Source organism: Gorilla gorilla, chromosome 2, assembly GCF_029281585.2.
Source record: "Gorilla gorilla gorilla isolate KB3781 chromosome 2, NHGRI_mGorGor1-v2.1_pri, whole genome shotgun sequence".
Classification (NCBI taxonomy): domain Eukaryota; kingdom Metazoa; phylum Chordata; class Mammalia; order Primates; family Hominidae; genus Gorilla; species Gorilla gorilla.
In genome coordinates, this window is record NC_086017.1 from 45,099,298 (window position 1) to 45,114,949 (window position 15,652).

A 15,652-nucleotide genomic window follows, 5' to 3' on the forward strand; every position below is an offset into this window, starting at 1 on the left:
TTACCAAGTTGTGGGAGTTTTTCCATATTCCTGCACTACTGAGAGTTTTTATCCTGGTATTGGATTTTGTGAAATGCTTTTTCACAATCATATAATTTTTATTCTTCAGCCTGTTAATGGTGGATTACATTGATTTTTAAATGTTGAACTAGACTAGCATACCTAGACTAAATCTACCAGGCATAATGTATAATTCTTTTTAACACACTGTTGGATTTTAATTACTCATGTTTTGGTGAGGAATTTTGCATTTATGTTCATGAAAGATACTGGTCTATAGTTTCCTTTCTTTCTTTCTTTCTTTTTTTTAGGCGGAGTCTCTCTCTGTCACCCAGGCTGGAGTGCAGTGGCATGATCTCAGCTCACTGCAAGCTCCGCCTCCCGGGTTCACGCCATTGTCCTGCCTCAGCCTCCTGAGTAGCTGGGACTACAGGCGCCTGCCACCACGCCCGGCTAATTTTTTGTATTTTCAGTAGAGATGGGGTTTCACTGTGTTAGCCAGGATGGTCTCTATCTCCTGACCCTGTGATACGCCTGCCTCGGCCTCCCAAAGCGCTGGGATTACAGGCGTGAGCCACCGCGCCAGGTCCTAGTTTCCTTTCTTGTAATGTCTCAGTATAGTTTTGGTACAAGGATGGTGCTGGCTTCAAAGAGTGAATTAGGCTGTGTTCTCTCTTCCAATTACATTAAATGATCTAACATACTAATCAGAAGGAGATTGGAAGGATGTATTTAAAAATCATGATAAACATGATCTAACAAAATGACTACAAGAAACTCACTTAAAATAAAACAATATAGGTAAGTTTAAAGTAAAATAATGTACAAAGGTGCACCATTCAAACATTAAGCCAGAGAAAGTAACAGTGACCATCATATTATCAGATAAAGCAAAATCAACACAAACAATATTAATAAAGGCAGAGCGAGTATTATATAAGAAACATCAATCCCCAAATATGTCACAGAAATCCTAAATGAATATATACCAAAAAAGGGCCACAATTATTTGCATAAAAATGATAGAATTAAAAAACAAAAAGGCAAATAAACAAACATAGGAGACTTCAACATCCATGTCTCAACAATTAATAGAAAAACTAGACATGAGTTTAGCAAGAATGTAGAAGAACTCAACAACATCATTAATCAATAAGATCTGATTGACATATATAGAACATTTCATTTCAAATCAGCATAGTACACTTTTCATTAGTGCATACAGTGTACATGTAGCATGGCACACCATATGCTGGGCTGTAAAAAAAAAAAATCCTCAACGTATTTAAAAGAATTAAAATCTCTGAGAACAATGGAATCTGGAACTCAGTAACAGAAGTATATGAGGGAAATCTCCAAATGCTTGGAAACCAAATTACACACTTAATAATAAACAACATAATTAAGTAATCCATGAATCAAAGAGAAAGTTTCAGGGAAAAATCACATAGTACATTGAAGTGAATAAAACTACAAACTTATTAAAATATGTGGACCACAGCTCACAAGGAAATTTATAGCACTAAATTCTCACATTAGAAGTGAATCAATATCTCAAATCAATAATTTAAGCTCCCACCTCAGTAAACTAAAAGAGGAGCAAAATAAAACCAAAGAATGCTGAAATAAGTAAATTAAAAATGTAAGATCAGAAATCAATGAAACAAACAACTGGTTCTATTAAAAAGACCAAAAAAAATTGAAACTGACCAAAAGAAAAGAGAGAAAGAGAAGAGACACAAATTACTAAAATCAGGAGTGATCTGGAAGATACCATTACAGACACTGCAGTCATGATAAGGGTTATAAGGCACTATTACAACTAATTCTATACACACAAGTTTGACAACTTAGATAAATTGGACCTAATCTTCAAAAGCACATACTACCACCACTTATTTAAAATAGGTAAGTTGAATAGCCCTAAAATATTAAGAAAATTGAATTTGCAATGTAAACTCTCATAAAAAAGAAATCTCTAAGTCTGGATTGTTTCACTGGAGACTTCTATCAAGTATTTAAAAAATTAATGTCAGCACTACACAATCTCTTCTGGGAAACAGAAGAGAAGGAAAGACTTCCCAAATCATTTTATGATTTATTATTAATTTATTGTACTGACACCAAAACCAGACAGAGAAAATACAAACAAAACAAAACAACAAAATACAATCTTTCTCATAAATACAAAAATTCTTAAGAAAATGTTAAGAAATATGTTTTAGCAATATATACGAAAGAATTATACACCATGACCAAGTGAGACTTAATAAATGTCTCCGAATAGTAGGAACAGACAGGAGCTTTCTCAACTCAATAAAGAACATGTACTGATGACCTATAGCTAATATTCTAAGGGTGAAAGACTGAATATTTCCCTCCAAAGATTAGGAACAAAGAAAGAATGTCCACTTTCATCACTGCTGTTCGACATCATACTGGACGTCCTAGATGGAGCAATAAAACAAGAAAAGGAAAAAAGGAATATAGACCAGAAAGGAAAAAAAAAAGTTATATTTGCAGATGATATGAAAGTCTTCATAGAAAATCTCAAATAATCTCAAACAACCCTTCTAAAACTAATAATTGAACTCAGCAAGTTTGCACTACATAAGAACAATGTTCAAAATCAGTGGTATTTCTATATGCTTGCAATGAATGCATGGAAACTGAAATAACCATTTACAATAGCTCAAATAATGAAATATTTAGGTGTAAATCTACAAAAATATATAAAGGACTTGGATTTTGAAAATTAGCACTATATTATTAGACATAAATTGTATTTAGTTGTCCATATGTCTGTCCTTCACCGATTACCATTCCTTAGCAGAAGCCATTTAAACATCTTTGTGTGGCAGTATTCATCATTCTTATTGTTTAAATGTTACAAGTGTTTTGCAAAGAGACAAAGAAGTTGAAATAAATAGTGACAGGCAGGTATTTAGAAGTTTGGAATGTAGAATTTAGTTTGGTAGTTAAACACCTTCTAATCACGAAGGAAACCGATTTTGACAGTAGATGCTAACACTGTCGTCCAACTCCTGTGTCATTGTGAAGGCTGGAATTCATTGTGATTGGAATCTCCAAATTGCCTTATAGCTTTCTCTGTGACACTTCTACATTCTCTGCTAAACAGTCTTGAACTTTAGCTCTGCAAAAAGGAGTGGTGTTGGGGGACTAGTGTAAGAAGATAAGAAAAAAAAAAAGTTTGGATATGTAGGAAGCCTGTGGGAGGGAAGGTAGTTGTTCAGATACAGAGCTGTGTCTCCTGACTCACTATTTGCCTTTTTACGAAAGGAGCTACCTCCTCATCCTAAGAACACAGAGCAGTTGGCTAATTAGTGTCCTTAAATTCCCTCAAGGAAAGTTATTTCGATAGCTGTGACCTTTGTTTCAGTTGAAATTTTTGATCTCTTTCTCCTGTGACTTCAATTTTTGCTTTCGGTTATGATAACTTATATAATTTCACATTTTTAATTATACAGTTCTTAAAGGCAGAAGTGTGGCATTATACACCTCTATAGCCTTCACAGCACAACACAGCCACAGGCTTTCCTCATAGTAGGGGTCCAAAAATATTGGAGAAAAGAAATAATAAGTGTTTATTTATATTATTGCCTAGCAAAGCACTGTGTTACATTCTGGGATCACACCAGCGAATAAAGCAGGCATTTAAGTGTCAGAAGGCACACATCAAAACAATAATCACATATGCTAATGTAAACTCATAAAATGTTATAAATGGCATTAAGGGAGATAAATGATAAGTATAATATGGCTAGAGTTGGAGTGAGGATTATGGCCAGATTTAGAATAGGCGTCTATGAAATGATATTTAAAATAGAATCTGGTCTGAGAACTTAGCCAGGTATAAGCCAAAGAAAAGAGCATTCTAGCAAGAAGAAACAACTTTAGTGAAAAGTAGGCAGGAGCTTGAGGAACTGAAATAAACTAACAGAACTAAATTGGGAGTTTAATTTCTCTCTCTCACCTTAATCCTCCATTTTTCCTCTATATAAGAAATGAGAAGGTGCTCATCCCCCCAGGAAATTAAGTAGTTCATCAGGAAGCAGCACCAGTGCAAAACATTAACATGTATCCCCTTGATTATCTAAAGAAATATTTCTCTCCGTTAAAAAAGAAGTCTTATTATTCCACAAAATTGGGGGAACTTAAATAAATATTGAGGTGACTTTGATGTAAAAATGGTTGAAATGTCTTTCTTATTCTAATTGTATTTTTGTCTTCAGAAGATAATCACTGACCATTACTGCCCTTAGCTGCAGCCTACACATTCTTTCATATGTTGTGAGGTTCATTTTTCTCATTTGGCAATTTTAAATCAAATGAATTCGAACACTTTTTAGTTTTCTGAGGTAGAAATATAGTTAACAAACTGCTCATATCAAATTGTAGAAGACTAAAATATATATGTATAGAGATTTATTGTGACTGAATTGTATATGATTTAAAATTAGTTATCAATGGATTTAAAATAAATTGATTTTTTCACATTCTTGATATTGTCAAAATCTATTCTTTTTTTAAACGACATTTTAAAAGGCTTTATCATTAAGAGAAATAACTAGTGAGACCCTAATCAACCTTAACACATACATAATAGCCATCCCTGCTATTATTATCAGCCATCCATGTTCCAAATAATTTGAAAGCATAGAGAAGACACAGTTTTCTCACAGTGGGAGTCAAGCCAAGTAGAATAAATACCAGGTGAAAATTCTAGAGAATTTTATGAGAGGTAATTTGTACATTCTTTCATTTCTTTTTGGTTTCTTTTTCAACTTGGGAAATTATCTAGACTAGCCTTTTATATCTGCTTTTATAATAATTCTCAAATAAGGCCCATAGCTTAGTATCCTCATAGAAACAGCAGCTTCTATTAACCATCTGTTGTTCCTTTAATTATGGTTTCTGTGATGATTGTGAAAGAATAGAGATGAAAATTTGATAAATTGGGGAGCATTAGACCAGAAGCATTCATGTATATTAGTCTGAAAAAAGCACTTCTATTAGACAACTTTCTATTCCACATTCAAAAATTCATCAGAAATTATATAAAAGAAAAATTGATCTGCCTTTGACACTGGGTCTTAATGTATGATTGTGATCAATATTTCTTAGATTTGGACTATGTTGAAGGAACCTCACACAAGCAGAATACGGTAAGTAGATGAGAGTTTTCTAAATAATAATTATAACTATTTGGGCCTCATAGTTAATTTCTACCATGCTCCATGAAAAAGATATGCCGATGAATTTTCCCTCCTTGCTACAGTCAGAAGAAATTGAATTAGAGATAAGCCAGATAAATGTTCTTTTTTCCAGAAAATCCCTGATGCCACCATAAACTTTCCATGTTTTCCTGGAAGTTTTAGAAAAGTACAACTGAGCCCATACTTTAAAGATACCCCATTTCACGTGGCAAAAATAGAAAAATTTACTACCATTGTAATCAGGCCTCCTCAACACTCTCAGGCTGTGAATAAATCAGTCATGGATTTTGAGTTTCATTTCACATTTTCTTCTTCAAAAACAACTGTTTAGGCAATATATTATGGTGAAAAGATAATTGGATAAAAATATGTAATTCTGTATCCTGCTTGAAAAATTTAATGACTGAGATGCTGGGAAAGTTATTCTTGCTCTTTTAGTCTAGGTTTTCTCAATAATTAAAAACTATCAGTCAAGGCTTCAAAATAATCTGTGATTTTTCATTTTACTTCTTTCAAAATTTTATCTTTGTCTTTGGTAGCTGAAGTTTCATTATGATGGGTCTTTTTGTGGTTTTCTTCCTGTTGGGTTTTATTTTGAATTGAATGGCTTTATAAAATCTTGCCTTCATTGTTTTCATATGTTTTAAAAAATTCTTTGCCATTGCTTTTAAAATATCCCTTTGATCACATTTATTTCTTTTTTTCTGCTAGAAATCCATTTGGAGGTACCATTGGCTATGTCTCTGTCATCACTGTTTTTTATTCATATTTTTTGTTCGCCTGTATGTCATTATATGTACTATTTTTTTCTTTCAATATATAATAGCCTTATTGAAACATAATTTATATATCATATTACTTATCAATTTAAGGTATATAAATCAGTGGTTTTTAGTATATTCACAAAGTTTTTCAACCACAATTTTTGAATATTTTCATTGCCCCAAAAAGAAACCTCATAACCATTAGTAGTCACACCTCATTTCCTATAAATTGACCCCCAGCCATAGATTATTACTAACCTACTATCTGTCTCTATAGATTTTCATATTTTGACATGTAATAAAAATGGAATCATATAATACAAGACCCTTTGTGATTACTGTTTTCAGTTAGCATGTTTTCAAGGTCTATTCATATTGTATCATGTCAGTACTTCGTTACTTTTTATTGCCAAATAATATTTATTATACGAGTAGAACACATTTATTTATCCATTCATCAGCTGACGGGGCTTTGGATTGTTTCCACGTTTTTGACTATCATAAATAATGCCACTATGAATATTTGTTATGGACTGTCCCTCCAATGTTATTTGTGTTGGACACTATGAATATTTGTTATGGACTGTCCCACGATGTTATTTGTGTCCCTCCAATGCTCATATGTTGAAGCCCTAACTCATGTTCCTTAGAATGTTTTTCTGTTTGTAGATACGACCATTAAAGAGACAAGTTAAAATGGAGTGCTCAGGGTGGGTCCTAATCAAATATGGCTGGCATCCTTATAAGAGGATGTTAGGACACAGATCACATAGAAAGATTAATAATACCATGTGAAGACACCAGAAAAAGAACACTATCTACAAGCCAAGGAGAGAGACTTCAGAACAAACAACCTGTCTGACACCTTGATTTCTGGCTCCCAGCCTCCTGAAATGTGAGAAAATAAATTTCTATTGTTTAGGCTACTTTGTGGTATTTGTTACGGCAGCTCTAGACAAATACATTATTCACAAACAAGTTTTTGTGTGGAGGTATGTTTCATTTCCCTTAAGTATATACATACGAGTGAAATTCTTGGTCATATGCTAACAGTATGCTTGAGCTTTTGAGCAATGGTCAGACTATTTTCTAACATGCCTGCACAGTTTAAATTGCCATCAGTAGAATAAGAGGATTCCAAGTTCTCCACATCCTTTTTTTTTCCCCCTCTCTCTCTCGCTTTTTTTTTTTTTTGGTATAAATGTCTTAGCAAATATGAAGTGTCATATTGAAGAAGACCACATAACTCAAGATTATGAAGACTTACTTCTATGTTTTCTTCTACAATTTTTATGTTTTTAGCACTTACTTTTAAGTCTATGATTCATTGGGGGTTATTTTTTGTGTATAATGTGAGGAAAGAGTATATATTCCTAGTTTTGCATATGGATATCTAGTTCTCTCATCACAGTTTGTTGGAAAGACTATTCTTTCCCTCACTGAACTGTCTCTGGCTTTTTGAAAATTAATAGTTATATGAAAATTTATTTCTGGACTCTATTCCATTGCTCTTTATGTCTATCCTTCTGCTAGTATCAAACAGTCTTTACTACTGTAGCTTTGTAGTAATTCTGAAATACGGAGTGTGATCCAAATGTTGTCTTTTTTTTTTTTTTTGAGTATATTTTAGTGATTCTAGGTCCCTTGCAGTTCCATATTGTATTAGTTCATTTTCACACTGCTATAAGGAATACCTGAGACTGGGTAATTTGTAAAGGGAAGAGTTTTAATTAACTCACCGTTCTACATGGCTAGGGAAGCCTCAGGAAACTTACAATCATGGTGGAAGATGAAGGGGAAGCAAGGCACATCTTACATGGTGGCAGGAGAAAGAGAGAGATGGGGAAGTGCCAGACACTTATCAAACAATCAGATCTCATGAGAACTCACTCACTATCACAAGAACAGCATGGGGGAAACTGCCCCATCATCAAATCACCTCCCACCAGCTCCCTCCCTCAAGGCCTGGAGATTACAATTCCAGATGAGATTTGAGTGGGGAGAGACAAACAATATCAATATGAATTTTAGGATCAATTTGCAATGTGCACCAAAAAAAAAAAAAAGCTTAGATTTTGATAGGAATTTTGTTGAATCTATAGATAAACTTGGGAAGTATCACCATCCTAACAATATTAAATCTTCTGATCTATAAAAATGGCATGACTTTTCACTTATTTAGGTCTTCTTTAATTTCCTTAACAATGCTTTATAGTTTTCAGAATAATTTTTGCATGTCTTTTATTAAATTAATTCCTAAGTGTGTTGACCATGTAGATTTTTCACAGATGCTTGCCCTTCAAGCATTTTATAAATGAGGGTTGAATTTTATAAAATTCATTTCCTGAACGTATTGGGAAGTTTTTGTATTTTATTCTACTGAAATAGTGTACCAGTTGATACAAATTAATTGATTAATACATTAATTGATTTTAGGGTATTCAAAAATTGCATACCTGGGATAAATCCCAGTTGGTCATGTATAATCCTTTTATGTTGCTGGATTTGGTTTTCTTTTTTTTTCCTTTTTTTTTTTTGCAGAGCCAGCTGAGGTTTTATTTTGCACCAAAAAAAAAAAAAAAAAAAAAAAAACCAAAAAAACAAATTGAATTGTTTTGTAGTTGGAGGCATGGGCAAAGGGGTCCCCAGGCAGTAAACTACCCCCAAGGGTGGGCTGAGAGCTAGGGCTGAGCCTTAGGTGGGTCTCCTGTTCCCTGTGCTCCCCTGCACTCTGGGGCAGCTGCAGGAAGGGCAGGCTGGGAGGGACTGCTGCAGCTGTTCACCTGGGCAAAACGTCGGGGGACTCGGACACCAGCTTCCCATCGCAGGTCTCAACCTTCTTCACAAGCACGGCCCTGGTGGAGCTGGTGCGGCTGAAGGAGCTGGAGCCCGCACCAGAGCCAAAGCTGCAGCCTGGCCCATAGCCGAGGCTGGGGCTTGTGAAGACCCCACAGGCCGAGCTCAGGCCACCTACATAGCAGCTGGTGGTCTTAGTATGGATACTCATGTTCTGCATCCCAGACTCCAGCCGGCTCTCCTCACCCTCCAGCAGCTTCTTGCAGGTAGTGATCTTGATGCCCAGGGCCAGCTTGACGTTCATCATCTCCTGGTACTCATGCAGCTGCTTGCTGCCCCATGTCCTGCTTGGCCCGCTGCAGGGCGGCTTCCAGCTCGGACAGCTTCGCGTTGGCATACTTAACTGCCAGCTCCCCAGGCTGCTCGGCATCTGTGATGGAGGCCTCCAGGGAAGCCCTCTGGCCTTTGAGGCCCTCAATCTCAGCCTGGAGCTGGCTGATGTTCCGGTTCATCTTGAAGATCTCAGTCTTTGTACGCTGCAGATCATCCTGGTGCTTCCCAGCCAGCGTTTGCAGCTCCTCATACCTGATCCGGTGCATGCTCTAAGCCTCGGCCCGGATGCGGTTGGCGATCTCCTCCTACTGCGCCTTGATCTCAGCGATGACACTGTCCGTGTCTAGGGAGCGGCAGTTGTCCATGGACAGCACCACAGACGTGTCCGAGATCTGGGACTGCAACTGCGAGATCTCCTCTTCACACAGCTGCCTGAGGAAGTTGATCTCCTCAGTCAGCCCTTCCAGGCGAGACCCCAGCTCTACCTTGTTCATGTAAGTTTCATCCACATCCTTCTTGATGAGGAAAAATTCATTCTCCATCCTGTACGCTTATTGATCTCATCCTCATACTTGTTCTTGAAGTCCTCCACCGGCCCCTGCATGTTGCCAAGCTCCGCCTCCACCTTCAGCTTCTCCTAGACCAGAGTCTCCAGCTGCCGCCTAAGGTTGTTGATGTAGCTCTCAAACATGTTGTCCATGTTGCTCTGAGCCGTCTTCAGCTGCCGCAGGAGGCTCCACTTGGTCTCCAGCATCTTGTTCTTCTGCTCCAGGAATCGTACCTTGTCGATGAAGGAGGCAAACTTGTTGAGGGTCTTGATCTGCTCCTTCTCCTGGGTGTGCACAACATGGATGTTAGGGTCCACCTCCAGGTTAAGGGGGTTCAGCAGGCTCTGGCTGACCGTGATGGTGGTGATGCCTCCCATGCTGCTGGCCCCAGCATAGCTTCTGCCCAGGCCACCCTGGGAGCTTCTGCTGCCCACTGGGGAGAAGCTCCAGGAGCTGATGTGGGCACCGGGCCCTCTCGTGTAGGAGTGGCTGCTGAAGGCTCGGGGACCAGAGGTGGATACCTTGCAGGACTTCTGGGTCACCCCGTTGGACATGGTGGAGGCAGGAGTGGAGGCAGGCGGGCTGAACCAGGCAGAAACTCCAGAAGGAGCAGAGAAGCTGCTTCTTGGTCTGGGTTTGGTTTTCTAGTAATTTGTTGAGGACTTTTTTCTCTTTATTTATTAAAACTTTGTTCTCCAGTTTTCTTATAATTTGTCTTGTTTGATATTAAGATAATAATTTTCTCATCCAACGAGTTGGATGAGAAAATTTTGTTTCTCATTTGAGTGTTTTGTTTTTTGCAAGAATAGGTGAAATATTGTTATCAACTCTTCTTGAAATGTTTGGAAGAATTCACCAGTAAAAGTATCTTGGCTTGGAAACTTTGTGAAAAGTTTTTAAAACTATTATTCATCTCTTTCCTTGTATAGGTCTGTTAATATTTTTATTACATCTTGAATCAGTTTTGATCATTAGTATCTTTCTAAAACTTTGTTATTTTTAAGCTGATTTTTCTAATTTTATGGCATATTTTTTCATGGTATTTTCTTATAATTATTTTTATTTCTATAAGCTCTGTATTAATGTTCCTTCTTTTTCAGATTTTTGTAATTTGAGTTATTCTTTTTCTTGGACAGTCTAGCTAAATAGCTAAAAGTTGGTCCATTTTCATTTCTATTTTCAAAGAATCAACTTTCAATTTTGATGATTTATTTACTCTTTATAAAAGTTAAACAAATAAAAAAATAAAAAGATTCTCTATTTCATTAATTTTTACTGAGATCTTTATTATTTGCTTTTTCTGCTTGCTTTAGGTTTGGTTTGCTCTTTTTTCCCCAATAGCTTATGGTGGAAAGTTAGATTATTGATTGAAGTTTTGTCTTCTTTTTTAACACAGGCATTTAGAGCTTTTCTTTTCCCTCTAAGCACTGCTTTAGCTGCATCTCCTTTGTGTATGCATATACATGTGTTTCAATGTAGAATTGAATTACTTTCTAAGATTACTTGACATCATCCAGAAGTACTTCCTTTAACATTTTTTAAAAGATGAGTCAGTTAGCAATGAATTCTATCAGTTCTGTTTACCTGGGAATAGCTTCATTTTACCTTTATATTTTTCAACTTTTTGTTAATATCTTATATTAGTATGGTATGTTTGTCACAATTAAGTAATCAGTAATAATATAGTCTTATTAACTAAAGTCCATAGTTTATTCAGATTTCCTTTGTTTTTACCTAACATTCTTTTTCTTTGCCAGGGTTCCACCTAAGCTATCATATTACATAATTTTTATGTTTCCTTACCTTTTCCCCTAACAGTGACAGTATCTTAGAACTTCCTTGTTTTTAATGACCTTGACAGTTTTCAGGTATACTGATTAGGTTTGCCACAGCATGCCACTATTGGAGTTTTTCTGATGCTTTACTCATGAGTAGACTGGAATAATGCATGTTTTTCTTCATTTTTGAAAGGTAGTTTTATTGGATATAAGATTTTTGATTGACAGTTGCTTTTCTTTTCTTTTAGTAGTTTGAATATTGTTTCTTATGAGAAGTCAGCTGTTATTCTCATTGGGATTCCTTTTATGAGTAGTCATTTGCTCTTACTGCTTTCAAGATTTTCTCTTTGTCTGTGTCATTGATGCCATGATGGCTCTGATACAGATCACTTTGTTGCTAACCTACCTGGCATTCCTCTCAGTTCTTTTATTGGTTGGTTGTTTTCTTCATCTAGTTTGGGAAGCTCTCAGCCATTATTTCTCGAATATTTTTTCTGCTTTTTTGTCTCTCTCCTTTCCTGCTACTCTTATTCTTGGTAAACTACATGGAATCCTGAATTTCTCTGAGCTCTGTTAATTTATTTTTAGTTTTATTTTAGTTATGTATTTCTAACAGTATAATGCCTAATGATCTCTCTTTAAATCCACTGATTCCTTTTTTGCCATTTCAAATCTACTTTAGCTCCTCTAGCAAATTTTTAAATTTTACTTGTATTACTTTTTAACTCTAAACTTTATATATTTTTAAACAATTTCAGTTACTTCACTAATGTTTCCTATTCAATGAAACACTGTAATCATGGCTTTTCTTAATTCTTAAACATAGTTTTCTTTAGTTCTTTGAATATATTTATGATAGATAGCTGCTTTGAAGTTTCTTCTGTTGAATTGCACACCTGGGCCTCTTCACAGTCAGTTTGTGTTTTCTACTTTTTTTTTTTTTTTCATGCATGGGTCATATATCCCTGTTTCTTTGTATGCCTTATTTTGTTGTTGTTAAAAATTGGGGGATTTTAGGTAATATATTATGGCAACTCTAGAGAGCGACTGCACTCCGCTAGAGCTTGATGTTATTATTGTTTGCTTGTTTATTTGTTTAGTGACCTGGCTGGACTATTTTAGTGAAGGCTGTTTTCCCTGCAGTGTGAAGCTTCTAATATCACTCAAGCTTTGGGCTTGTACAAGGTTACCCTGGGATGACTGTTGTTTTAACAGAACTGTCTTTAGCTATCTTTTTCCTTGATATCTCTATTTAGCTGTCTGCCTCTGTTGGTATCACACACAGCTGTTAGACTCCAGAAAGAGCCAGTAAATTGCTATATTTTTTTCAACGATGCTCTGGAACATAAATTGCTCCACGATTATAGCCAATTAAATTCAGGTCCCCCTGTAGGGGTAGTTTTTGGGGCCAGTCTTTGGTGTTTCTTCTAACACCCAGAGAGCTCATCTAAGCTGCCTTTCCCCCTGATTCTCTCTGGTAAAATAACTGAGCTATAGTTTAGCTTGGTGCTTTTGTGGAGTTACAAGCCTCCACTTAATTAACACCAAAAATCACTGTTTTCAAGAGTACCCTTAGTCTTGAATTCTTCCATAGTGTGTTCTAAATAATTTCAGTTAGTTCTTTTAGGGAGAACTTCAGAGATGTCTGTTCTTATGACCTGCCTCATCCTGAAGAAAATCTCCATCCCATTACTCCTGACCTGTGAGTATGACTTTACTTAGCTTGTCCCTTTGGGCATGGAATCTCCCCATCAAGTGGGCTAAGGAGAAGGTGACTGAGGACTTAATAATCTGGCCTGCCACTTCTGAAATAGAGATGGAACTTTGTAAGTGGGGAGTAAATATAGGAAGAGAGCCCCTACTCTAAACTGCCTCATCTGAAATTTAATCTCTGCATTACAGAGATAGGTGATTAGAGTGAGAATGATCTTCTTGGCCATGCCCATTTGGAGCAAAGTTTCTGTCACACTGAGCTAGGGTTGGAGAGAGCAGCAGTTTTGCTCTTCTTACTTTCGCTCTTCAAACAGTTTTGCTCTTCAAACTTTTGCTCTTCTTACTAAGATGTACTAGATTTTCTTGAATAAATATTCTTCACATGCTGTATGCCATTATGACAATTTCTGGGGACTTTAAATAGTTGCTTTAGAAATTATTTTCATCACTTATGATTGTTTCACTGAGTAATAGTCTATAGAGCTCTTCACACTGATATGCCATAAGTAGATTCTCTTTTTTCCCTATATGTCTTTCATTTATATAATCCAAGCTTTAAATATCCACAATACTCTAAATGTGTAAATATCAATTGCTGTGTGGTTTATTTCTAGAATATCTCTAGCTCATTTTCAGATGTTTAGGTAATTTTTTATAGTCCCTAATCCCTACACTTATTTTCGAGTTTGCTTCTAGTTTATTTAAACTTGGTCATTATAGACTGTTTTATAATCTCTCTCATATTTTTGTGGTAAAATATATATACCATAACATTTACCATTTTAACCATTTTAAGTATACATTCAGTAGTAGTAAACATATGTACTTTGTTGTGCTCTCATAATTTTAGTATATGATTCTTTCTATGTTATTTCTGATTTTGTTCATGATACCTAATTTCATGTGTTTGGTGAGTTTTTAAGGTGAATTCCTGATTTTCCTGCAAACATATTTTTAAGGAAACCCACATTAGAAATCCTGTAAATGACCTCTGTGTCCCTGCCTTCTACTCCATGAACCTACATCCTTAAGAAGAAAATAAACTTGTGTATGCACTGGTCAATATAATCCTATCTTTTTTCCTCTTTTAGGAATTGTGCACAATTTCGGAAGCATAAAGAAGTCTATATATTTTGTATTCCAGCAAATAGTAATAAACTTATTTATTTTAATAGCTTTTGGAAAATAATAGTAAAATTTAACATGTGTTTGGTCAAATAATTTGAAATCAATATATGACGTATTGATAATATATGTATGACTTCGAAAATCAGAAAGTTAAGAGTGAATTATTCAATAAATTGTGTTAAGGCAATCATGTAACAGTTTGAACAATTGGGAACAATTTTTAGATCAAGTTTAAGAGGCAGGGTTCTTTAATCATAAAACAAACAGGAAAAAAATGATATATTTGACAATGTAAAATTGAATATTTCAACATCAAAAATGTCATAAATAACTGCAAAACACACAGAATTGGGAAAATAAGTTTAGAATATTTGTTTTCATATTGGAAAATCTTAATAATACAAATGATACAATGCCAGCTGTAAATATCATCACATTTGAGAATAATTATTATTTGCAGAAAACATAATTGAATACAATGATACTGCATATAGATATCAAATGAAAAATTACTTGAAATAATAATGCTAATGTAGCAAAGTTTAATCATATTAATGTTTAAAACATAAACTTTCCTGTATATGGCTTAGTTTAGACATATGATCAGATAAAGTTCATTTGACCTAATATCGAAAATATAAATGATCCAGAAAAAAATATTAAAAGGAAATATATAGGACACATACTAAAAGAAGCTTTAATTTACTTCCTAAAAGAGAAAAATCGGTAAGTTAAAACATAGTTTTGGACAAAAATATTTTAAACATGCCAGTTCTTCCTAAAATAAAATCACTTACAAACACGTATATATAATTAGGACACCCACAGGAGAAGAGGGAATATTGAGGGAGGAAATTGAAAAATACTACTAAAGATTATCCAAAAGAATATAAAGCCCTATAAAATATGAGTAATGGGAGAAGTCTAGTTTTAGGAAATATCAAAAAGTTAACAGTATTAAACACAACCAAAGTAGACGAATGAACTGGACTAGAGAGTCTAATAATAGATCCTAATCTATGTGGAACATAGAATATGAGCTTTAAAGCATTGTGGGAAAAAATGTATCAAATTAATAATAAAAGAAAAGGGGACTAACTAGCTCTTTGAGGGAAGATTATACAGCTGGATGTTTTTGCCAAAATTCTTAGAAGTTTTTCAGAAGTTTTCAGAAGTTCTTCTGAACAACCTCTTTGATAAATGATGATAATAGTAAAGCCAGAGTACTGCTTTTTTTCTCAAGACATATATTCTGCCAAGAGTAGGAAACAGGTAGAAACTATTCCCATGTTTTATTTTTATTTTTAAAAGGTTCTAGTGTTCCATTGCAAAAATCACAATGATTTGAGCAATGT

The 15,652-nt window shown here is 35.2% G+C and overlaps 1 long non-coding RNA gene and 1 pseudogene across 1 annotated transcript in view; both read right to left on the reverse strand.

Annotated features, from left to right (window-relative positions):
- Positions 1–15,652, reverse strand: part of LOC109026193 (uncharacterized) — a 519,202-nt gene that overhangs the window by 330,723 nt on the left and 172,827 nt on the right. The window lies entirely within an intron of this gene.
- LOC101130714 (keratin, type II cytoskeletal 8-like) lies at positions 8,781–10,247 on the reverse strand (annotated as a pseudogene).